This window comes from Mytilus californianus, unplaced genomic scaffold, assembly GCF_021869535.1.
Source record: "Mytilus californianus isolate M0D057914Y unplaced genomic scaffold, xbMytCali1.0.p SCAF_6, whole genome shotgun sequence".
NCBI lineage: Eukaryota > Metazoa > Mollusca > Bivalvia > Mytilida > Mytilidae > Mytilus > Mytilus californianus.
The window spans coordinates 46,216,670-46,241,746 of NW_026262712.1; the positions used below are offsets into that span (position 1 = coordinate 46,216,670).

A 25,077-nucleotide genomic window follows, 5' to 3' on the forward strand; every position below is an offset into this window, starting at 1 on the left:
ACTCCTATTTTTACTTTTGTGCATCCATTTGGCTGTTTAATAAGCGTTTTCAAATAATTGAAACTTATATTACACAAAAGGGCAACATCTTCCGTCCAATATCAGATGAAAATATATCTAATTAGAATAATTTTATTTAAGATATTAAATGCCCTTAAATTGATGATTCTCAACATAATATGCTAACTAAAATAGTTTTAAAAGGTGCTTAAGGTTAAGCGACATTTATAACGACAATAAACGTTTGACTAAATAATTTCTGTAAATATACGAGGTGAGATGATCTAACTACTAGTACCTCTAATTTCTTCCTTAATATATACATTGTCTCCAATTCATTTCGACTGGATAAAAAAAACGACCTAGACTTGCTTTTCATACATGACTTATAAAAACTTGCTATAATAGAACAAGAGGTGAACAATAGCAAGTCGAAGTATGACCTTCAACATCGAGCAAAAACCATAACGAATACTAGCTATAAAAATGAAAACGATTAAAAAATGAAGACCTTCGGCCTGATTTAAAATACAAATTTGAACAAAAAACAAATATGCCAGATAGCAACCAGCGACAACCAGTGGTTTTAAGCACTCGTGACAGGGCTTAACATGTTTCTTTACGCTCTCCACCCCCTCCCCACCTACTTACACCCCAGAACCCTCCACCAACCCAACCCCTACCCACCTCCAATCACCCAACTCCTCCTCTTTTTCCCCTTTTATTGGTACCGTTATGTAACAACAAAAAATAATAACATAAAGGCACAAATTATTGAACCAAGAGTACTCGCAGCTACTGAAAGCTAGTTCAAAGTCGCATTTTCAACTAATAGATAAACCATGTTCTCTGAGATTAAAATTTAGCAGAATTTTGAAACGTTGCAGTGAATCTTGTGCTCACAACAGCTATTGTCATAAATATGTATACATCAGACATTATAAAGTCATTTGGAAGATACTAAGTAGTATTTTACAGTTCAATTTATTTATCATAAAGGGATGGAGATTGCATGGAGGTAAACATAGGATAAGAAGAAATTTATTATTTTTTGGCGAAAGACTTCAAACCTTCTTTGCATCAAATTCTTGCAGTAAGTGGTAAAATCCCTAACAAAATCTCAATAACTTTGTTCGAATAAATAAAGGTTTAAAATAAAATTTTCATGGACTTTGGTCTACTTTTTAGCTCCCACCCTGACGAGCCATGTGAGCTGTTGGTAACCTGTGGCACCTACCGCCCTTAAACTTTCTCATTCTCATCTTCTTTTCTGAAATATTTTACCCAATTCATACTTGACAGGATTATTATCATAGTAGCCGGTGCTACCAATGTATCCAACATTTTAAGTTAATAAATTCCACAATAATATATAAATTTTTTGTGTCAATTTGTTTAGACAAAACAAAACTGCAAAAACTTCGAATTCAAGAGAGTAAATTTTTACTTAAAATGTGATAATTATCTGTCTTTTTCTAGATCTATGCATAATATTTATTACAGATGTCATGGATTTCACACCCTGTTGCCCTTCATATATTCATATACATATATAAATGAAAAAACCAAAGGCTGCAACTGGTATTTTTGCATTTAAAATGATTAATTGCAACAATAATATTTGTGTTAAATGGAAACTGTCAAAATCTTGTATTGCTGATAAATGTTGCTGGACCAAGTTTCGGTATCTGATCTGAATTTTCTGAAAAGTGCAAGAAGTTAGACATTGGCCTGTTGAATATTTTTACTCGATATGTTTTGATTTAACTGCTTGAACTTTTGAAAATTGCAGTTCTACAACTCGAATATATTTTAACAAACAGTGGTCATGTTTGTTGATGATAATTGTTTTTCCTAGATTCACTCAGGAAAATTCATTGGGTAGCATTTGGTCCAGTAATTTCAGAGAAGATTTTTTTTTAATTACGGACGCCAAGTCAATAGCTCACACGGCCGCTCGATCCAGGTGAGCTTAGAGCGAAACAGGTTGATATCCAGTTGAAATTAAACCAAACAAATGGAACTCTTTATTAGATAAAGTTTGTATATTTGGATTGTTTAAAACTGTTCTATGGCCTTTAAAAGTTAAATGTAGGTGTATAATTTAAGTTTTTTTGCATCTTATATACTTGTTTATACTCAGTTGGTAGTATGAAGCTACGAGACATTTGTAAATTTTTTAATTAAAGACACATTTAGCAAAACAACCGATTTCGGTAGGTGCAAATACTTCTGGGTCTTTAAGATGCATATTATAAATTAAACTGAAAAAACATACACGAAAATATAAAGTATTGATCTTTAAACGCATTAATTTGCATCTCAGCCACCCGGCAACAGTACTTTTTTATGGGGGTGGGGGGTTAATAATGGGCAATTATCTTATCGTAAAGAGACAGTCGAGTACACATTTTACGTTCAGGCGTATTTGAGTTGATGTTTTGCCCTAAAAACGTATAATATAAAAAATGTATGATATATCTGGCTTTATATTCGATTTTTTTATATATGTTAAGGCTACATGTTGATATAATAACATTGAGAATTCACAGTATCAAAGATTGAAATAAATTGGTGCAGTGAAATGCCTTTATAATGAGTCATTACTACAGAGAAGGTGTGTTTGAAACACAAAAATTACAAATATTTAACTACAGGTGTATTTCTTACTGGTATTTTTGTTTCGTTCACTCATTTTTCACTCATTTTCAAATAAAATTTAGGCATGTTTTTGTTTTATTCATGAAATATATGTAAAAAAAAAATAGGAAACATCGTTCACTAACTCCCCCTTAATTCTCTATCAAAAAACCTTGACAACAGACTTCACTTTTGGATCTTAAAAATGCATAATTTAAAAATCTTATTGTTGTGTGTGTTATCTAGGTTATCTAGTCTTCATTCTCTGACAAATATAGTTTGCCCTTCTATGAAATATTTAAATAATTGTTTTAGTGTTTTATTGAACTTTCGAAAATTCCTCCTGACAAAAGATCAGACAATAATTTTATGCTGACAAAAGGCTTACAGGTACAGCAAATGATGCTGAATAGCTAACACATACATTTCTTTTTAAAGTACAAGTTTTATATCTTACGGGGAACCCCCTTCCCCTCTTGGAAAATGTTTTCAGGGTAAAATTATCACCTGCAGTAATGAAATCGTTCTTGATCATCTGCGTCAAATTATTTTTATCAACAATTTTGGAATTACAAAACTATTCCAAGCTTAGCAACTTTCACCGTGACCTCCCTCTCCCTTTATACAAAAAAACAAAAAAAAAACAAAGACACAATTTTATTATCATCCTTTTAGTAAACACTAAAATTGTTACAAATAATTCTGATTTTAGCTGCTGAGGACACATGATTCTTACGCGCAGAAACAAGACTGAGATTCATTTGGTTGAATAAAAAGAAAAGTATCTAGAGTATCGTACAATTTTGTCAGAGAAACAATATCCAGGAGGCTTAGGCTACACTGAATTTATTATCTAAACTCATCTAAGATGTGTTCAGGCTCACCTGATAGTTAACCGTGATCAACTTAGTAAAAACAGGTCCTTTATTCTATATTTATGTCTCCATTTTTATGCAAAACCTTTTACATTTTGATATTTCGGGTCATTTTTGAAGATCGTACGGTGACGTATTGTTGTTAACATCTACTTCATTTGGTTTCTAATGGAAATTTGTCCATTGGCAAGCATACCACATGATCTTTTTTATATAGGTATTTGATATTTTACACCTTGTTTTGATGGTCATGCAAAAGGATCGTAATCCAGCAAATCAGATGCATATTTTCTTATCTCAAAAGGGGGCAAGAGGGGTTTGCATTAAAAAGTCAATGATTTTTATTTTGCTCAATACAAATAACAGTAAATTTAAAATATTGATAACCCATAACAGCAATTTAGATGATCTTAAATGAGAAAACAGAAAACAGTGAATTCAAAAATAAAAAAAAAAAAACAAAAAAAAAACAGTTAACAGGGGTCATTTTTTCAGTTCACAACAATGTCAATTTTTAGAAAACAGATAACTAGTCAGTTAACGGCACATATATTTTCAAAATAACAGTTAACAAAAGTTTAAAAATGCCTAAAACACCTTAACAGAAAAGATCTTACCCTTCTCCAAAATCAAATTAAAACAAAATAGACTCAACTTTGCTCATATTAAATATCCACACAAGATATGCTAGGTATATTTTTTATCAATTATACTTTTTTCTGCATCAATCATCTTGAATATTTGCCACTTTTAACTTAAATATAAAGGCAAAGAACAAGAACATAGGTGCACAGAACCAGGACCGTTTTTCTAATCACCAGCACGTCATCAGGACAATTTAGTTTGGCGAATTTGCACGACTTTTGCAAAAAAAAAAAATCGTTGTAATATACCTCGCATGGTACTTAGGACGTATCAGAGAAAAAATTGCAGTTCTGATACAATGTAAACAAACCCACCAGCACAGAATCAGGACCCACTAGCACCAGTCAGGTCCAAATCATTAGCACAGAACGTGCTCTGGCAGGACAACCTTACCCACCGTGGATATCTCAAGGTTAAAAATGATCACAGGTAGTTACATTAGCCTTATCTAATAGTGGTTTATTTCATTTTATTTACTATATACATAAAAAAAAATACCAATTTCAATAATTTGATTCATTATCAAATACAAAAATGTATCTGTTCAAGATCTACTTAGCAAGTAATAGTTACCCTATGCTGAAAAAAGAATTTTTGAAAAAGTAAAGAAAAGGGGTAATTTAAATAGTAGAGCAATAATAGGAAATTGGAAAAACATTTTATGATGTGAAACATACCTTAATAAAAATGATGTGATACTTTTGTTGGGAAAAAACGACGATAACATAAAAATAATTCACTCATTGCAGATTATTAGTGTGATACTGAAAAACGTTTTTCCTTTACGAAATCCCCTAAACAGAATTAAAATAATTATCTTAATGAATAATACTTTGGAAAAATTGTGGTTTTGAATTAATTTAGATACATCTACGTATTTCCCTGTAAAAGGACATTATTATCCGACTGTTTGCTACTTTCCTAATACCACAACACACATATCTGTGAACATAATCTTTTATTCGAAGAAAGAGTTTATGAAAACTGACACATATTATTCTCAAAGTGGAATATCTTTTCAACTTGCCGTTTTTACCTAATTTTTCTATGGGTCTATATTCAAAATAATATAGTTAGATAAGAAAAAACAAAGAATGAAGCTTGGCATTCATGTAATTACATGCTGAGCATTGGATTGTAATTGCAATGCAATTATGATGAATATATTAAAAAATTTTAAGGCTTAAGGGAAATTATTTTACCCGAAAAATGATTTTTTTTTTCGTTAAATTAGATTTAAAACGAAAACAAGTCAGAATGAGTAGCAAATGCTGATTTTTCTCAAAAAGGATAAAAGATAATCACAAACAACAAGAAGAGGTGCTTCTTCTACTATAAGCGACACAATAATATGGCCTTCAAACATTATACAGAAACAACACTGACATTCATTAACTGGTTCGACGTGCAGCTATATTATATAGCAACAATGCTGACAAGCATTCACTGGTACTACATGCTGCTGTGTTCCCAAATGGTGCCTGTTGGAGAAATGGAGGACGTCTCGCTCTAGAATAACTACATTAAATGTAGAATAGGCAAATCTTAACACGTCGAAGCCGACAAGTTTACCTTGTTACTAATGAAGATGGATAGTGTTTGCATTTACATTAGCGAATATTGACTGCGTACCAGGTCGAGACATGTTTCGATATCACAAACTAGTCAAAACATTTACTAAATTTTATCATCGGTACAAGGACATCATTCGTAAATATAAATTAACATGAAGTCATCTTATACGTTCAGGTATTTCACATCCAATCCTTTATTGTAATATTCTTTACAAAGCACAAAAATGTCGGCATTCACCTCAAAAGCTAACCAAACCTTTAAACAGACTTATTCGGAAGGGATATAGTTACGATACTGTTGTCAAGTCATTAAGGATTGCATATTTTGTTATTAATATTTATTCACTCATGGGGTCTTTGCATCGGAAATAAACACATTTATTCTAAAACCAGTTGCTAGCATGATACGGGTAATGTTCTTCTCACATATTTTATGATGGTATGATACTAAACCCCTAACGGGAGGGATTGTACTTGATTTTCATATAATGCAGACATAATCTTTCAATCAGTTTAATTGAGGTCTGGAGCTGGCATGTCAGTAACTGCTAGTAGCCCTTTGTTAATTTATGTATCTTTGTTATTTTGCTTAGTTTCTTTTGTTACCTATTCTGACATTGGAATCGGACTTCTTTTAAACTGAGTTTTACTGTGCGTATCGCTGTGTGTTTCTTTATTCTAAATTGGGTAGAGGTATAGGGGGGGGGGTTGGGTTGAGATCTCACAAAACATGTTTAACCCCGCCGCAATTTTGCGCCTGTTCCGAGTCAGAAACCTCTGGCCTTTGTTAGTTTTGTATGTTTTTTAATTTTAATTCATTTATATGTTTTGGAGTTAAGTATGACGTCCATTTTCACTGAACTAGTACAAATTTTTATTTAGGGGCCAGCTGAGGATTTTCTCGCTGCGTTGAAGACCCATTGGTGGCCTTCGGCTGTTGTCTGCTCTTTGGCCGGGTTGTTGTCTCTTTGGCATATTCCCCATTTCCATTCTCAATTTTATTTTATACTGTAATATGAATATGAACCCAGCTTTGTACTAGACCGATTTTATCTTTTAATTAGTAAACAGTTTAACAGTCCTTAGGGAGACATATCTTCCTACCAGGACATTATCTTTCTGACTCAGGGCCGATCATTTGTTTTTACTCTTAAAGGGGTAGATCTCGGGTAATGGAGATCCAATCTTACAAAGATTTTGGAAATCAATTCTGCGTTTTAACCTAGCAGTAATTGACACAATGATCAAGCATTTATGTTCTTTACATTTGGTTATGATAATGATGCAGGAGCATCTACAAAAATTAGACACGTTCGACTCCCACAAAGCATTAAATTAAGGAATAACATATTTTCAAAATTCAAAAATCGTTGCAGAAAAGTTTGAAAATTAACATTCATCCTTGAATTGCTTTTGAAAATAAAAGTATGTACTGGGGAGTTTTTATGGAGTGACTCTTGATATATGATTTTGAAAGGTTTGGTACGAATTGATTAAGAAAAAAATAGATTGAATAATGAAGTTTTAAGGTTTTAGTACTCAGCTCTTGGTTAATAGGCTGTACTTCACTGTAAATTTCGTCTTTGTTTTTCAAATACAAACGGCAATACTAGAAAATATGTTCTGAACATCAATCCTTGTACAATCCAATGCTATCAGATAACCTACATTAGCACAAAGATAATACTTAACATATAGTAACAGACTGTCGAAACATTTAATCTAGCGCCTGCTCGTCCGATGACAGGGGTATTTTGTAGTCTGGGGGGACGTTTATAATATAGAAATGTCAATTTGTACCAAAGGTAATCGTCCCAAACTAAATATTACTGATTTCCTTATAAACTTACATATTGTTGGGACCATACAATTTCAATTAAAGAGAGTCTGTAGAAGGTTTTGTGAAGAAAAAAAAAAACATTTCCAAAAAATTTTCTTTTTTTTCTTATGTCTGTAAACCAAATTGGTTGAAAAGTACATTTCAAACGGTCATATTCAATAAAAGTTTGTGATTCTAAACATTAAAAAACAATAACTGTTTGAGCAATTGTTTTGCAGGTATTAAACGATATATTTTTTTCTGGCAAAGTTTGAAAAAAAAATATGCTATCCGAATTGTCGAGTTGTTCAGTAGTTTTAAACCACTTATTTACATTCAAATTACATATTACCATGACATTTCAGATTCACTTTAAAATATAAGTCTGCTATACATTTTAAAAGACATGGGTGTCTAAATGAGAACATGTGCATAAACACACAAAAATGTATGATAACTATTGTTTTCAATATCCCTCAGTTAGTCGTACTCAATATATCATTAACATAAAATGCAACGGTGAATTTCATTAAGGCTTTGGTAATTGATGCATACCCTTTCAATGGTGTAAATATATATTTATGTATTCATAATCGTAATGTTGTTCTGCTGTAGAAAGTCCCTTGTAGCTCTTGCAGTATGTGCACGTGCATTGTCATGCTGGAAAGTGTGTTTTTGGTGGCGTGCAAAATGTTACAATACATGTGGTCGTAGAACTTTATCAGTATACCAGGCTGTATTGACACCATTTCCCCTACCCGGTCCAAGATTCTGGAAGACAACAGGCCCTAATTTCTGGTTCAAGCCGATTCCACCCCATGCCATAATGCTTGGACCTCCCCATGCATCTCATTTCATCATGCAGTTATCAGCATATCTTTCGCCCTGTCTTCTCCAGATTCGTGTCCTGCCATCTGCATTTGAAATGCAGTAACGGCTTTCGTCTGAAAAGATAACCGTCCTCCACTGCTGATGTCGCCAATTTTGACGATGGATGGTTCACTGTAGTCGTTCACGGCGATGACGTGGTGTGAGAATAGGACCTCTGGCAGGACGACGACAACTCAGGTTACGACAATTCAATCGACGCCAAAGTGTATCATCACTAATTGGTCTCTGGTTAATGCCTATTGTCTGACGAGCAGTATGAGTTGCGCAGAGGAACTGGTTTTGCAGATTCTGTCGTAATATGTAGCGATCCTTACGCAATGTTGTAACTCTGGTGCGACCAGTATGAGGACGGTCATTTGTACTGTTTGTTGCATTGTAGCGTTCATGTAGATGTTAAATGGTGCGTACATTGCAGTTAAATGCATTTGCAACGACTTGAGGCGGCTGTCAAGCATTCAAACGTCCTATTGCCTGTTCACTTTGTCGTGGGTTCAGTCGTGGCATCAGTACTGCATCAAACAGATAATGATGACACAAAAACTTAGAACCTCTTAAATACCCTTAATGAGGCACGGATTCAACTTATTTTATTTTTCTATTGCGCTTCCTCCATTATTTGTGTATACATGATATAGATTATGCTGTATATTGTCTATTGAATATGTATATTGTGTAAATCCAATTAGCTGTATTTGATTAAAGAAGTAAGGTATCATCATTATTATTATCATCTATCTATATGCTTGTTTTGCATAATCGAGTACAAATCAATCGTATCCTTGCAAATTGTCAAAACAGTTACTGAAATAATGTATATTCCTTATTTTAGTAATTTTTATGTAATGCTTTCATTTAATATTTTATTACCTTCAATTTTAATAAGACAACATACAGGCTCAATTGTAGATTAATTAAAGTTTGTTTTGATTACGCTAAATAATACTTCGATACTTTATTTGCATGTTATAAAAATCATATACCACTTATTTTACGGCAAATGAATGAACTTGATTGGTATATCAACAGATTAACTTTTGTGAAACAAATGTGAGTAGTTAGAGGTCAATTAATTTATGACCAGTTAAAAATTAGCCAACTTATTCAATATTTATTAACGTCATAACTTTTGCATAATACAAAAATATAAAAAAATATACATGAAAGGTTGTATACGATAAAATACTGAAGCAACTCAATACAAAAAATATGAGATAGGATAAAAGCTACATAAGATACATCAAATGCCACAGTAATAAAACTTTGATATCTATGTACAAAACGTTGATCTTTGTTTAAAAAAGGGGTTTAACACACATTGTTTAAACCTTGATTTCTTAAATATAAAAATTCCAAACATTAGGTTCAAAATTAAATTCATTTTAAATATTTTGAATCTAACACCTTGATAAAATTAACATTCTAAAAGTATATTAGGTCAATTATCTACAGTATTATAACAATAAATACACACCGTCACTTCGCTTTTAAGATTTTATCATCTGCTCGTCTCCAAAAAGAGGAGCCACGCCACATCTAAATTTAAAAAAAAACCAAACAAACAAACAAACAATTCGATGGCACAATGGGATCGCCATGTCTTAAATAGGAACAAGCAAATAATAAGTACCCTTCTAACAATATTGGAAAACATAATGTTTACAAAAGCTAAAGTATTATTTGATAACAACGTAACAGTGACAAAGGATTTAACTGTATGTGTGGCTGATATATATTTAAGTATTCGTAATATAATAAACTGCTTTTAAAATTATTAAAGAAATATGATAAATCATGCATCATATGAAATGCATATCAAAGGCATTTGAACTAGAGGTTCTCAAGAGCCTGTGTAGCTCACCTGTATCTACTGTGGTTTTTTGAAATCATTTTTAATAAGGTTAAAATCATAATAAATAGTATTAGATACCCTAATAATGATTGAGGCCAAGTTTGGTTTGCACATGAAAGCAACAACATAGTCAGCTTTGAATAAGAAAAAAGAATGATTTATACTGCAACTAGTTGTGTTTATTTCCTAAATATAGTAACACCATTATTTTGTGCAATGTCATTTTCATCATGGAACACTTTTTCCACAATCAGGGGTTCATTAAGGGATGAAAATAAGTTTGAAATTTGTGTTACAATTTAAATAGCTATCAATGCATTAATTTAAGTTGCAGTATAACAAAAATATTAGGTCAATGTCATAAAAATATAAACCTTTTTTTTTGTATTCGGCACAAAACTGGGGTAGGGCTTGGTAAAACCTCCCTAGTTTCTCAGCCTCATACAAAAAAAACTATATTTTTCTGACATTGACCTAATATTGTATATGTACGAATTGTAAAACATGAAAAGGATAAATAAGTTCATTTATTATTATACTGCATAAATTGACTGACTAGAATTATTAAAATTGGTAACAAATATCGATAAAGATAAATACATTTAATCCAGTATTCTACTATGCAAATAAAAGGAAAATAATTATTTGGTTGCAGCAATACAAATATTCGGCGAATTTTTCAACAAAGTTTGACATACTCTGTTCAAACAATAAACATTATAAAACTAGACAACAATTGAATAAAATAAAAATCAGGGCGAATTGACCTGAGCGAACAGGTAGTAGGGCGAATAGATACTAGGGTGAACGGACCCGGTTCCTGAATACACAATTGATTTTATGTTTGAATTAGGTCACAAGCGTTTATTTCTTATTAGTACTAAATGAGTGTTCTTTCAAACATTGTTGTGTTGATGAAGCCTACATATCTATTCCTTTTCTATTTCAGATGAATGTGCACACTCAATACAATATTCAAGCACAAAAAATGAAAATTCTGTTTTTAAATACCGGGGGTAAAACGGAACAGCTTAACAGTATCATGTATATAGGGCTTTCACGGTTGACAAAATTACCGTAATTGTCCTATGAGAATCGAAATAATTCATGGCAGCCGTAGATTTGTTTTCAATTAACCATGGGTTGGGCATTTATGTTCCTTTTTCACCTCTCGCTAACCTCGGGATAAAATAATCGAATATAAATGCCCAACCCATGGTTAAATGAAAACAAATCTACGGCTGTCATGAATTATTTTTTGATTTTACCCCTATGTTCTACTTTTAGCCATGTCGGCCATGTTGTTTGGAAGGCGGGGTCATTGGACACATTTTTAAAACAAGACACCCTAATGATGATTGTGGCAAAGTTTGGTAAAATTTGTCTCAGTAGTTTCAGAGGGGAAGATTTTTGTAAAAGATAACAAAAATTTACGAAAAATTGTTAAAAAATAATTTTAAAGGGCAATAACTCCTTAAGGGGTCAATTGACAATTTTGTTCATCTGACTTATTTGTAGATGTTTCTTTGCTGAACATATTTGCTGTTTACAGATTATCTCGATCTATAATAATATTCAAGATAATAACAAAAACTGCAAAATTTCCTTAAAATTATCAATTCAGGGGCAGCAGCCCAACAACGGGTTGTCGGATTTGTCTGAAAATTTCAGTGCAGTTAGATCTTAACATGATGAACATTTTCACATGATGTCAGATTTGCTCTTAATGCTTTAGTTTCAGAGATAAAAGCCAAAAACTGCATTTTACCCCTATGTTCTATTTTTAGCCATGTCGGCCATGTTTGTTGGCAGGCGGGGTCATCGGACACATTTTTTAAACTAGATACCCTAATGATGATTTTGGCCAAGTTTGGAAAACTATGTCTCAGTAGTTTCAGAGAAGAAGATTTTTGTAAAAGTTAACGACGACGGAGTACGGACGACAAGTGAAGAGAAAAGCTCACATGGCCCTTCGGGCCAGGTGAGCTAAAACAATATTATGATGATAAAAGAAGAGGAATGAAAATGTCAGATAGTTACACATATTACATTACTGGCATAAGAACACCATGTACACGTACACGTGAAACTACAGAATGCAACAATAACTACTGATAAAAGTTTTATACATGGTGTGCACATAGTAATAAAATACGGAAAAATCATTTGGTTAAACAAACTTATGCAAAAATTGAAACATTACGGCCCGACCATTTTACGGATTACACTTGCAGACTCATGTAGGTTTTCTTGCACTGCCTACCTGTTATTATGCCTTTATTTATCAATAGTTGGAGATTAAATGTTTTATAATTTTCGCAGTCTTATTTTTCATGAAAGTGGGAAATTAATACTCAATGGAAGGGTGATGTATCCAAGCAAAACATTAAATATCCTTGACGTATCAAACAAACCAGTAAATTAATTACAATGTAATGTCAACTAGAACTTTACTCAACTAAAAGTAAAAGGACACATTATTACTTCTGTTTATATGAAATAAGAAGATGTGGTATAATTGGCAATGAGACAAAATCCAAAATGACGTGGATTTAAGCAGTAATAGTTCACCATAAGGCCTTAAGCAATAAGCAAAACTCATGCTGTAAAACCAGCTATAAAAGATCGCGACATAACAAAATGTGAAGCATTCAAAATAAATTATGTAAACAAACAATAAAAATATATCACATATGTAAGTTAAATAATTCAAACAAACATATAATTAGATTTAACAAAGACAAAAACAAAAATTGTATTTGAAAGTAAATATAATCTAGTACATTATAGTAAAGTATAAAGACATATACACACTCGCCCGATGAAGCAACAAAATCAAAATAGAATTACGAGGGTACACAAATATTGGAAATAACACTACAAATTGCATTCGTCTAAAGCTTCCCTATGGACCTACCTGCATCATGAACAATTAAGGCCAAACATTTGAAAGCCGGATCTGTAAATACCAAGCCACGAAAAGATTTATACGACCAAAAGGGACATAATAGTACAAAGACAAATGAAGGGGAAACTGTAAAAGTAAATAAAATGACACACAAAGCCAGAATCTAGAATATATAAACTAAGAACACCATACATTATTTCTGACACTGAATATTTATTTAAAAGTTCTTGATAACCTCCGATTAACGTTTTGCGAAAAAAAGAATAGGAAGTTCATTGACCAATAGTAGCTCATCAATATTTTGCTCAAACAGCGATAACGTTTGACTAAATCCTCGTGTCAGCTGCAAGCGTTGACATATCGTATAATTTCAGAAATGCATCCTTCATATGCAAGTGAAGTTTATTGCTACTAGGTTTTAATTGATACAACAGTGCATACTGTATCTGCTTTGTTGGCATAGGTTTATTATCTATTTTTTAAATGTTGTTGTAGGTTGGTGACACCATTAAATATTGGTCGAATTAATATGATTTGACCAGATCTCATATTCGTGCTGTATCAAGGTTACGATGTCTGCATGAAGCCTTTATTTCAGAAAGTGAACAATGTTTTGTATGTTAGTTTACTGTAATTAGTATGTTTACATCTGACGGGATATTACCTTTGCTTGACTTTCCAGGAAAGGGTTAATTTGCTTTTGAAACATGAATACTTCTTAATACAACAGCAGATAGGAAGTTATTAACGGAATTAAGTAGCGTTACAGAAACAAAACAGTATCTACTGTTGCCTTTATTCATGAATAGAAATACAAACTATTTCAAAACTTAAGAAAATCAACACAAAATCTTGAAAGATTCACATAAGGTATTAGACTCAAGTATAAAATACTATATGTCATTTCAAATACTTCTTAAATAAATGTTTCGTTTATAACTGTAGAACTATTTTGATTTGCTCCACTGTTACTAAAGATATAAAGAAAAGTGTTTTTCTTTCTTTAGCTTATTGGATATAACGAGATAAATCTAAGTCATTTGGTTTTGGCTTTATATTATTTGTTTTCGTGTCTTCATCTGAACACATACTAATGTCTTTATTGGCTTTAGTTTGTATTAAATACTTTTCATGCATTATCCTCTAGTATCAAGGTTTGTCCGCTGACTGTATCCTTTTTATAAAGATCGGTACCAAGCGAAAAAGTCTTTCTAAATTATCTCTTGAATCACACAGAAATGTGACATTACCCGGGCCTAAAATATGCCTCCTACCTAGAGTGATTACAATTTCTCGCCCTTCTTTTGACTTTCCATATTGTGGCACTATATCATATGGCCAATGACATTTTAATGTCCTTTTCTTTATGTCTTCTAATGTGAAGCCTTCAGGTTTAACATAAAGTCGGTATTTACTGGTTAATCCAAATTTCCAGGCATCTTTCCCTGGTTTGGCCATGACAATAAAACAAAGATCTGAAACGAAAGACAAAACAAATATGTAGTGCATTATTCTGAGGGTAAAAAGTACTTGTTCGACACTTCATGTAACGAACTTACTTGACATTACACAATTCAAATATTTAGCCACTCTCTTTGTACTTTAATTTTTACATTTCTTCTGAAAAAACTTATAATGTAGCCTGTTTATTATTGTGTTATCTGTATTGTCTTGCTATTGTATGAAATGATGTCGATTGTTTTTTTTTAGATATGTCAATATATTTAGAGGTTCACATCATTTAATTGGCTTTACAGAAAACAAATAGGATTTTTATATATGAAACATAGTATTACCATGATGAATATCAATCGGCATGATATGGGCATTTCTGCCCCTTGTATTCAAAAGATTTTTTTTCAAACATCTATCATACAAAATCCTTCAGATTAAAAAAAAAATACTTTGTCGGTTATCAGAATTTATATATTAGAAATGTGTATTGTATATTTGCTTTAAACGTACATAGTTCGTTTTAATGCAAAACTGCAAAAACACTTCTACTCTCTAATACCTGTCTACTTAATTTCGCGATTTTCAAATTTACTTGATGTATTTGAATAAGATAAGATCCAAGTTTGACAAGTTCGCGACGATTTATATTCGCGTTATTTATCTATTCGCGAAATTCGCGAAAATAAATTGCTCGCGAAAATAAGTTGGTTTACAGAATTGTATTGTAATAGTAACATACACAAACCCTTCCATCTTTTGTGACCTTTTTTCTATGTTGAAATGAATTGTAGAAATTATAATAACGTATTTCACCTATAAATCAATTATTCGTCAAAAACAGACCAATGTACCCATACTGCTCAAATTAACGCAATAACATGCTTTATTATATCTAGGTCAAAGGAATGACGTCTGGTCAGAAAAACGTTGAGCAGGAATCAAAATTATGTATTTTATTTTAAAAAAATTTTCGTGCAACTTTTTGTAACAACGATTGGTTAATTGCTTGTGTGATTAGCGTAGTGTCCAGTAGCAAATATTTCCTAAATGTTCAGTACAAGAACAAATTAATAAGAAATACAATAGGAAGGTTTCCAAGGTAGGAATTGATCTAGACGAAGGGCGGGAAATTTAAACTGCCACAGAAAAATAAAGATATGTTGGATATAAACAGTAATTTTGCCTTGCAATGGACCCCTCAAAAAGTTTTTGCAAGGTTTCTTAAACGTACAAAAACGTCGACGCTCTTACTACAAGAGGCATTGGATTGAACGTTCTTATTCTGACCGGACGTGGCTGCGAAATACACTCCGCACAATGAAATGGATTCTCCTTTTTCGCAAGAGTTATAACGGCAGCCTGAAGAAGACCAAGGAAATTCAATGATCATATTTCTATAATCCAATCATCCCATAGGGTCTAATCATTACGACATTATACATTTATACATTTTAGTTCCTGTTATAATATATACATACATGATTTTCATTTGAAACACATGTATATGTAAATCTATCATGTTAAACATTGATGAGGGTACTTGAATAAGATGAGAACATTATATGAAAAAGGGTGTTTTGAAAATTCCTGTTGTTCAGTCTGGTTTTCTATGTTGTGTTTTGTATATTATTTTTTGTCTTTCGGTGTTTTTTTGTTGTTTTTCGTCTTTTGACATGATATTGTAAATTTTGTTTTCGTCTAATGATTTTGATTTTCCCGCCTCACTTCTACTCATCTATTTATGTAAGTTTTGTACAAAAATTTTAAATCAATCAATACTTTACTTGTACCATAACTTGTATTCTAAATAGATCATTTCTAATTTAGAAATAAAATATTATTACAACAAACGTGTGTCATGTTCCGTGGTATGTATTGTATCATATTCATTTTCCAGTGCATGTTTGCATTTGGACACAGTAGACTGTGCTTGTTTATTTTTTTGTCTCACTAACGACATGTTATCTGGATCGGTCTGTTCAAAATATCACTAAATTCCGTATATGCGTCTCTATTATCCTTTCCCATTGAAGACGTATAAACTGTACTGGTCTGTTCTACAATTTCACCAAGTTCCGTATATGCTTCTCCCCTATTCTCCGGTGTCGTTAAAGACGTATACGCTTGGATGATCTGTACATCGTTTTCACCAAGTTCCGAGTATTCTGTCTCTTTAATATTCCGTATCATTAAAGACGTATAGTCTGAACTTGTCTGTACAACGATTTTGCCTCTTAATACTCCCGTTTCATTAAGGCCGTATAAACTGGACTGGTCTGTACAACGATTTCCCCAGTTTTAATTTTATTTTTCTTTACAATGTTTACAAAATCGTCCATTTGTAGAGAGATATTGACATCTGAAAGCTCATTATTATCGTGTATATTTGTGAGATCTTTGCAGTTCCTATGTTCCTCAGTGAGACATTTTGTACAACAAGAACATTTGTGTTCATGACAGTATGCTTGATAGTTTTCACTATGTAATTTGCAAGACTCGGCAATTTGAAGGAAACTTACAGGTAACTTTTGATAATCGGTCAGAGGTATAATACCATGACTTCTGTGTGCTTCGTTGAGAAGATGTTGTTCCTTACATTCTTCACAAAGCCCGGTGTTACATTCAAAACACCATGCTGTAGATGGTACAGAAATATGCCTGGAATCGCAGATGCCGCATACAGGAAATTTACTTGCCATATTTCTGAAAAAAAACATTTACTTCATAACACATTTTAATGGTAAAAGGCTTGACTGTCTAATCCTAGTTTTATCTACCCGTTATTTTCAAGCTGTTTAAAGCTTAACGCGACTGATTATCGTAGGATAAAAAGCTTGGGTTATCATAAAATGGTGATGGCAATCTTTTAAATATCAGATATTTAAAAAACGATATTTCTTTTGTTCATTCTGAAGCTACATCTTCCTGCAATACACACTTGTACAGACAATGTCTTAGTTTAAATTGATCATACACGTCACTATACACAATATGAGGAGAAAAAAACAAGCATAGTTATCATATCCACTGTACGTTTGTAGTCTACAAATTTTGGGCTTTTGTACATTATTTCAGGCAAACCAAAAATAAAATAGAGGTTCTATTGATCATGTTGATTTCCCTTGTTTGAAAAGTTTATTTTTTACATGTACTATCCTTATTAACTCTTTGAGAATGAGTTCAACTTCAGGGTCATGAGTTTTTGTTTATGTAATGCTACTAAATGCTTATAAATCGAGCAGAGAAAGATGAATTTGGATGAATATCTTTTGAAGTGGAAAAAAGTGGAAAAAATGTACTTACATGAGCAACACCACGGGTGCCACATGTGGAGCAGGATCTGCTTACCCTTCCAGAGCGCCTGAGATCACACCCAGTTTTTGATGGAGTTAGTGTTGTGCATTCTTTAGTTTGCTTATGTGGTGTTTGTATACTGTTGTTTATTTTTTGATCGATTTTCGTTTTATGCCATGGCGTAGTCAGTTTGTTTTCGACTTATTAGTTTGAACTTCCCTTTGATATATTTCACCAATTTTATATGTGGCATTTAGGTTTTTTTATAGCAACAGGTAGCCGCAGTAACAATTCTAATGATTACACATATGACCATGATAATTGTCTGTGTTGGGTTATTCTCTTTTCTAAAGTTACTAAAACACATGTAGCGGGGTCCGTGACTGAATTAAAGTACCTACGCCTTATTTTTAGCCTGGATTTTTAGTATTCGTATTGTCATCTAATAAGGTCATGCTGATTATAAGGTGCACAGTTTTTTCTGCTTTGAAAATCAAATTGGATCTCGTTATTTTAGTAAAATAGATGCCAGAAAAATTATGCAGAAATGAAAAGTAGAGGACAGGAGAAATCCTGTAACTGTTTAGACTAAATGGCGCCAATATCTGAAGCATGGAACTGAACGTTAAAAGGATTTCAATATTTAGTATTCAGAATCAAACAAATGGTTGCGTTATGACACGCATGGCTAAAACTGATCATTACAGTTTTGGGCATCTTGTGCATTTCAAAATGAATATAGGACTTTTAAAAAGGGTCCATGTTGATGACAGATTCAGGGGAAATGTCTCGACTTCATTCACTGTCGATGATCAAATAGGATATCAAATGTATTATTGTTGTATACTAACGTGCAATTAACTCTTGAAAGTTGACAAATGATATACATGTGTATGAACTTTATTTTATTTCATTATGCTTTAAACATAAAATCAAAGATTATATACCTGGTACCTTTATTCAATGTCCTGGTCTTAAAACCTTATTATACTCCAGTTTGTATACCAATCTTTGTGAATTACAGGTAAATTTATCAGTCTTGCGCACTAAACACTATTTGTATCAAAACTTATCACGCGGTTATCAATTGAGATATAGTCATGCTATTAGCTCACTGGTAAAAAATCCGGATATTGGCACATTGAAATAACAGTAAACTTTAAACAATTATTTTTACATATATCCATAAATGCTATACAGTGTTAGTTATTGCTGTAGAGGAAAATTTAGAAGTTCGAATGATATCAGCAACGCATTTTCTTTGTTTCTGAGTAAAATCAAACCTTCTTTACTTCCAATATAATTTTGGGTTTGCCGAGAACGTCATCTTCATTCTTTGTGCTCAAAATTTACTGAAATCTTCCAAAATTGGATTTGAGCTATCCTGAATAATATTATATAATGACATAGTACTGGCTTGATACTGAATCAACCTCGAAGTACACAAATGAAAGTCTGTTTACAGAAATATTACTGACCTTTCGGTATTGTTGTCGCCATGTCCTATCTTCAAGGAAGAATATTAAAATTTGTCATATCAACTTTTCATTTTAAAGGAAGAAATACTTTAAAAACATGGGAAATATGTACACATGAAGAAATTACACAGGGATAAAACATTTTATCACATATTTGTTACGAATACGTTGGGTTTTGCATATGCAATAACCTCAAAATTGCCCGGGGCAAAAAAGAGGTTATTGGTTATTGTGCCCTGATTCCAAATGACGTGACGTCATTGCGTCCTTAACGACAATGGCGAACAATGACGGTGCTCGTTTCATCGCAGTGGAGGAAAGCGATACGGCAGACTTTGTAGAGGAAATGAAAAACGCTAACACAAGGAAAAAAACTGAAAGTGGCATTAAAATTCTAAAGGAGTGGTTAAAAAGTGCCGGAGAATTACGCAATCCAGAGGATATTCCAGTTGAAGCGATGAATGTGTATCTGCGAATTCTGCTACAATGGCAACTAGTAACAATGCACAACCAACAGTTATAGATTTAGCCCCGATTATGCCAAATTCTCGCGTTTGTGTATTGCCATATTCCAAAATAAGTGGAAATGTGACAATAAATTTCTATGGAGTAAATGATAAAAACTAAATTTGAAAACTTTGATGTGATAAAACTTTTGTGATAAATTTTTTAAGATTTTACCTGTTATATTTCATTAAATTGTTATAATTGAACTTTTTTCTCTTTTCTGCAGAACTTAAATATGTGATAAATAGATTATAACATGTCTTTTCCATATTGGCCCTGGTATCATCCCTCGACCCATATTGGCCCTCGGCTAAAGCCTCGAGGCCGATATGGGAGTCTCGGGATGATACCAGGGCCAATATGGAAAATATAATCTATACAACCTAAATATCTTTAGTTGAATAAACAAATCAGGAAATCGAAACACGTGTAAACCTATTGTTAAGGCAAATTTTGATAAAACTTAGTAAACGATATGTTGAGAGCATAACTTATTTAAGGCACTTGAATTTTGCAATTTGGTCACGATTTTTATCGCTGGTCTATGATTCATAAACCATCAGAAAACTATAAAATCATTTTGATTGACCCGTCCTTATGTCATTTATTCCGTCCATCTGTGATCACTTTGTTGTAACCATGATTGCGCTTTTTTTTTGTCGGATCCTGTTTATTTTTCAATGAAGGATAGTCAGAAATTATTTAAATGGGGAACTGTTTTTGAGCGGGGAACATGTTTAAAAATATTCCATTGTAATTCTTGTCGCCAGAATAGCTCCTTCATATCTCCTCAGATCCTCTTCAAATTTGAATGGAAGCTTCCACTGATCGACATCTTGGATTAATAATGTGAAATACGGAACCATTTATTCGACAAAGGGGAAATATTTACATCTTTGATAACTATAGATGAATGTCGTTTTCATTATCAACACCTATATTCTTGATATAAAGAGCTACATCAAACCTACTAATACATTTCAATATTTAGATAGGACGTCTATGCATAACCCAACAGTCTTCTCTGGATTTATAAAAGGGGAAGCTACTCGCCACTACCGAAACAACAGCAGCACGCAGAATTTAAAAGATACAATTTGTAAATTCAAAGGCCATCTTAAGCAAAGGGGATATAAGGAGCATGAAATACATCGTAACTGTGAATCGGCTCTCAATATCGAACGATCAGAGTTACTCCGCTTTAAACAAGAATCTGACAAGGAGATACCACTAGTATTTGTAACTAAATATCACTTTTCGTTAGGAAATATAAATAAAGCTTTGCGAAAACATTATAAAAAACTACTTCGCAATGCAAAATGTAGGAAGCTATTTCCAAAACCACCAATGGTGGCGTATAGTAAATATCGGAAATTAAAAGAAATACTGACTAGCTCGGTAGTCAAAGCTTAGTACAACATGAAAGATTGGGTCAGGATCCCTGATGAAGCACCCTTCCTCTATATGAGCCACGGAATATTGTAGAGTTTGTCCTATTCTGTACTGCAGAAACACGATGTGTTGGGTCCTGGAGAATAGGCAAACGTGGCTGTTAGGTACTTTCAGACATTCAAAATGTTAATAAAGCGAAAGTATCAAAAAGATGAAGAAAGACTTAGTTACATTTTGTTTAAATCAAACGCCATTTCGTCAATCTCGCTCCTCATTGTAAAAATATAATAATCGTTCAATGATGTCTGACGTGAAACGAGTTTGCTTTTCGTAATGATGTTGTCATTTGTAAATTCACAGACCAATTCAGATTTCCAATCACTGTCAAATGACGACTCCGTAGTTGAAACGAGATCAACATCGTCTGTTTCAATTATCTGTACACACGAGTTTTGTTTTCGTTCCACGACTTCTCAATCCGGTGAATGGCTTTAAAACGATAATTTATCTACACAGTTCAGTGACAGAATGTCAGTTATGAATTTGTGGCAGTAAATATGTGCATCACGTGCATTTGAATAATTCAAAGGAAAGTTCCTTTCTTCTCCTTTTTGGCGACGGTGCAGCTGATCAATTTAACGTTTCCTTACAGAAGTTTCCGTTTATCAATGAATACATGTACACAAACAAGCTAATTGGTTCATAATAACAACTCACCAGTTGATTTAACTTCAAATACCCTCGGGGATACTCTGTCATCCTGTATTTGCTTAGTTACTCATGCAAATCATTAAAAGTACCTTTTGTTTTGATTGCTATGAATCGATTTTGACAGGTAATTTTTTAATACACGTTCACTAACGAGCCTTCAAAAAGCGTTCGGAATTCTTTATTGACAGGGTTCGGTTTGTTCAGGTTAGATTAACTTTAATTGATAGGGAAATTTTCTGGGACTTTGAAAAATTGTTCGGTTTAAACTGGAATTCATTTTTATCAGGGTTCGGTTTACCCAGGTTTCACTGTACATATATTTTGTGTTAATTATACCATTGTCAGCCTCTAAGAATATATTTGTTTATACAATTTACAAAATTCAATAAGGTGTGTATTTTATTTTAAACGACGAACTCAAATCACATTATATTTAATGCAAATGAGATGTCCCAAAACAGAAAATCGTGTTCACTGTGGAGCTTGCTTTAATTTTATCAAAATATTGTATTGAGAAAATAAGACAAATACATCTTAATGAACTTTCTTTATTATTTTCTTATAAACTCCATCGAAATTGATTGAATTATTAGTAAAATGGCCTTACAAACATATTTTTGTTATTAGTTTTTTTTTGGACAAAGTTGAGAAGAAGTCACTAATACGGAACGCTTCAATAACCTGATAAGGACATTTGATAGTACTTCATTGGAAGAGCATTTTTCATATGCGAACATATCTGTTTGGTAAGATTGTGTAGTAGTGTGTGTATGGAAATTAAATATGTCAACTGCAAAAAACTGACTACCAAAAGAAAGTAGCTTATTATAAACTGCTTAAGAAAGAGTGCCTGTATAAACTGGAAATATAATAAATGTATACGAAGTAAGTGAGGTAAAGGTAGAACGACCAACACATTAAAAACGTTAAAAAAGAAACTTTCAGGGCAAGTCTGTGTCAACGTATAAATTTAAATGCATTTGATAAAAAAAACGTAATCTTAATGTCAGCACGAGGAGACTTTATGTTAGTCTCCTCGTGCTGACATTAAGATTACATTTTTTTTTATTAAATGCATTTATACGTTGACTCAGACTTGCCCTGAAAGTTTCTTTTTTAACGTTTTTAATGTGTTGGTCGTTCTACCTTTACCTCACTTACTTCGTATACATTTATTATATTTCCAGTTTATACAGGCACTCTTTCTTAAGCAGTTTATAATAAGCTACTTTCTTTTGGTAGTCAGTTTTTTGCAGTTGACATATTTAATTTCCATACACACACTACTACACAATCTTACCAAACAGATATGTTCGCATATGAAAAATGCTCTTCCAATGAAGTACTATCAAATGTCCTTATCAGGTTATTGAAGCGTTCCGTATTAGTGACTTCTTCTCAACTTTGTCCAAAAAAAAACTAATAACAAAAATATGTTTGTAAGGCCATTTTACTAATAATTCAATCAATTTCGATGGAGTTTATAAGAAAATAATAAAGAAAGTTCATTAAGATTTATTTGTCTTATTTTCTCAATACAATATTTTGATAAAATTAAAGCAAGCTCCACAGTGAACACGATTTTCTGTTTTGGGACATCTCATTTGCATTAAATATAATGTGATTTGAGTTCGTCGTTTAAAATAAAATACACACCTTATTGAATTTTGTAAATTGTATAAACAAATATATTCTTAGAGGCTGACAATGGTATAATTAACACAAAATATATGTACAGTGAAACCTGGGTAAACCGAACCCTGATAAAAATGAATTCCAGTTTAAACCGAACAATTTTTCAAAGTCCCAGAAAATTTCCCTATCAATTAAAGTTAATCTAACCTGAACAAACCGAACCCTGTCAATAAAGAATTCCGAACGCTTTTTGAAGGCTCGTTAGTGAACGTGTATTAAAAAATTACCTGTCAAAATCGATCCATAGCAATCAAAACAAAAGGTACTTTTAATGATTTGCATGAGTAACTAAGCAAATACAGGATGACAGAGTATCCCCGAGGGTATTTGAAGTTAAATCAACTGGTGAGTTGTTATTATGAACCAATTAGCTTGTTTGTGTACATGTATTCATTGATAAACGGAAACTTCTGTAAAGAAACGTTAAATTGATCAGCTGCACCGTCGCCAAAAAGGAGAAGAAAGGAACTTTCCTTTGAATTATTCAAATGCACGTGATGCACATATTTACTGCCACAAATTCATAACTGACATTCTGTCACTGAACTGTGTAGATAAATTATCGTTTTAAAGCCATTCACCGGATTGAGAAGTCGTGGAACGAAAACAAAACTCGTGTGTACAGATAATTGAAACAGACGATGTTGATCTCGATTCAACTACGGAGTCGTCATTTGACAGTGATTGGAAATCTGAATTGGTCTGTGAATTTACAAATGACAACATCATTACGAAAAGCAAACTCGTTTCACGTCAGACATCATTGAACGATTATTATATTTTTACAATGAGGAGCGAGATTGACGAAATGGCGTTTGATTTAAACAAAATGTAACTAAGTCTTTCTTCATCTTTTTGATACTTTCGCTTTATTAACATTTTGAATGTCTGAAAGTACCTAACAGCCACGTTTGCCTATTCTCCAGGACCCAACACATCGTGTTTCTGCAGTACAGAATAGGACAAACTCTACAATATTCCGTGGCTCATATAGAGGAAGGGTGCTTCATCAGGGATCCTGACCCAATCTTTCATGTTGTACTAAGCTTTGACTACCGAGCTAGTCAGTATTTCTTTTAATTTCCGATATTTACTATACGCCACCATTGGTGGTTTTGGAAATAGCTTCCTACATTTTGCATTGCGAAGTAGTTTTTTATAATGTTTTCGCAAAGCTTTATTTATATTTCCTAACGAAAAGTGATATTTAGTTACAAATACTAGTGGTATCTCCTTGTCAGATTCTTGTTTAAAGCGGAGTAACTCTGATCGTTCGATATTGAGAGCCGATTCACAGTTACGATGTATTTCATGCTCCTTATATCCCCTTTGCTTAAGATGGCC

At 32.7% G+C, this 25,077-nt stretch overlaps 2 long non-coding RNA genes across 3 annotated transcripts in view; both read right to left on the minus strand.

The window, feature by feature from the left end:
• The window catches only part of LOC127706456 (uncharacterized), a 348,407-nt gene that overhangs the window by 181,429 nt on the left and 141,901 nt on the right, over positions 1-25,077 (minus strand). The gene's annotated exons all lie outside the window — the stretch shown is intronic.
• On the minus strand, positions 9,541-19,439 carry LOC127706462 (uncharacterized). Its single transcript, XR_007984473.1, has 3 exons — positions 18,898-19,439; positions 17,176-17,359; positions 9,541-14,676 (listed from the first exon to the last, which is right to left on the minus strand). It is a non-coding gene; the product is annotated as an uncharacterized LOC127706462 (long non-coding RNA).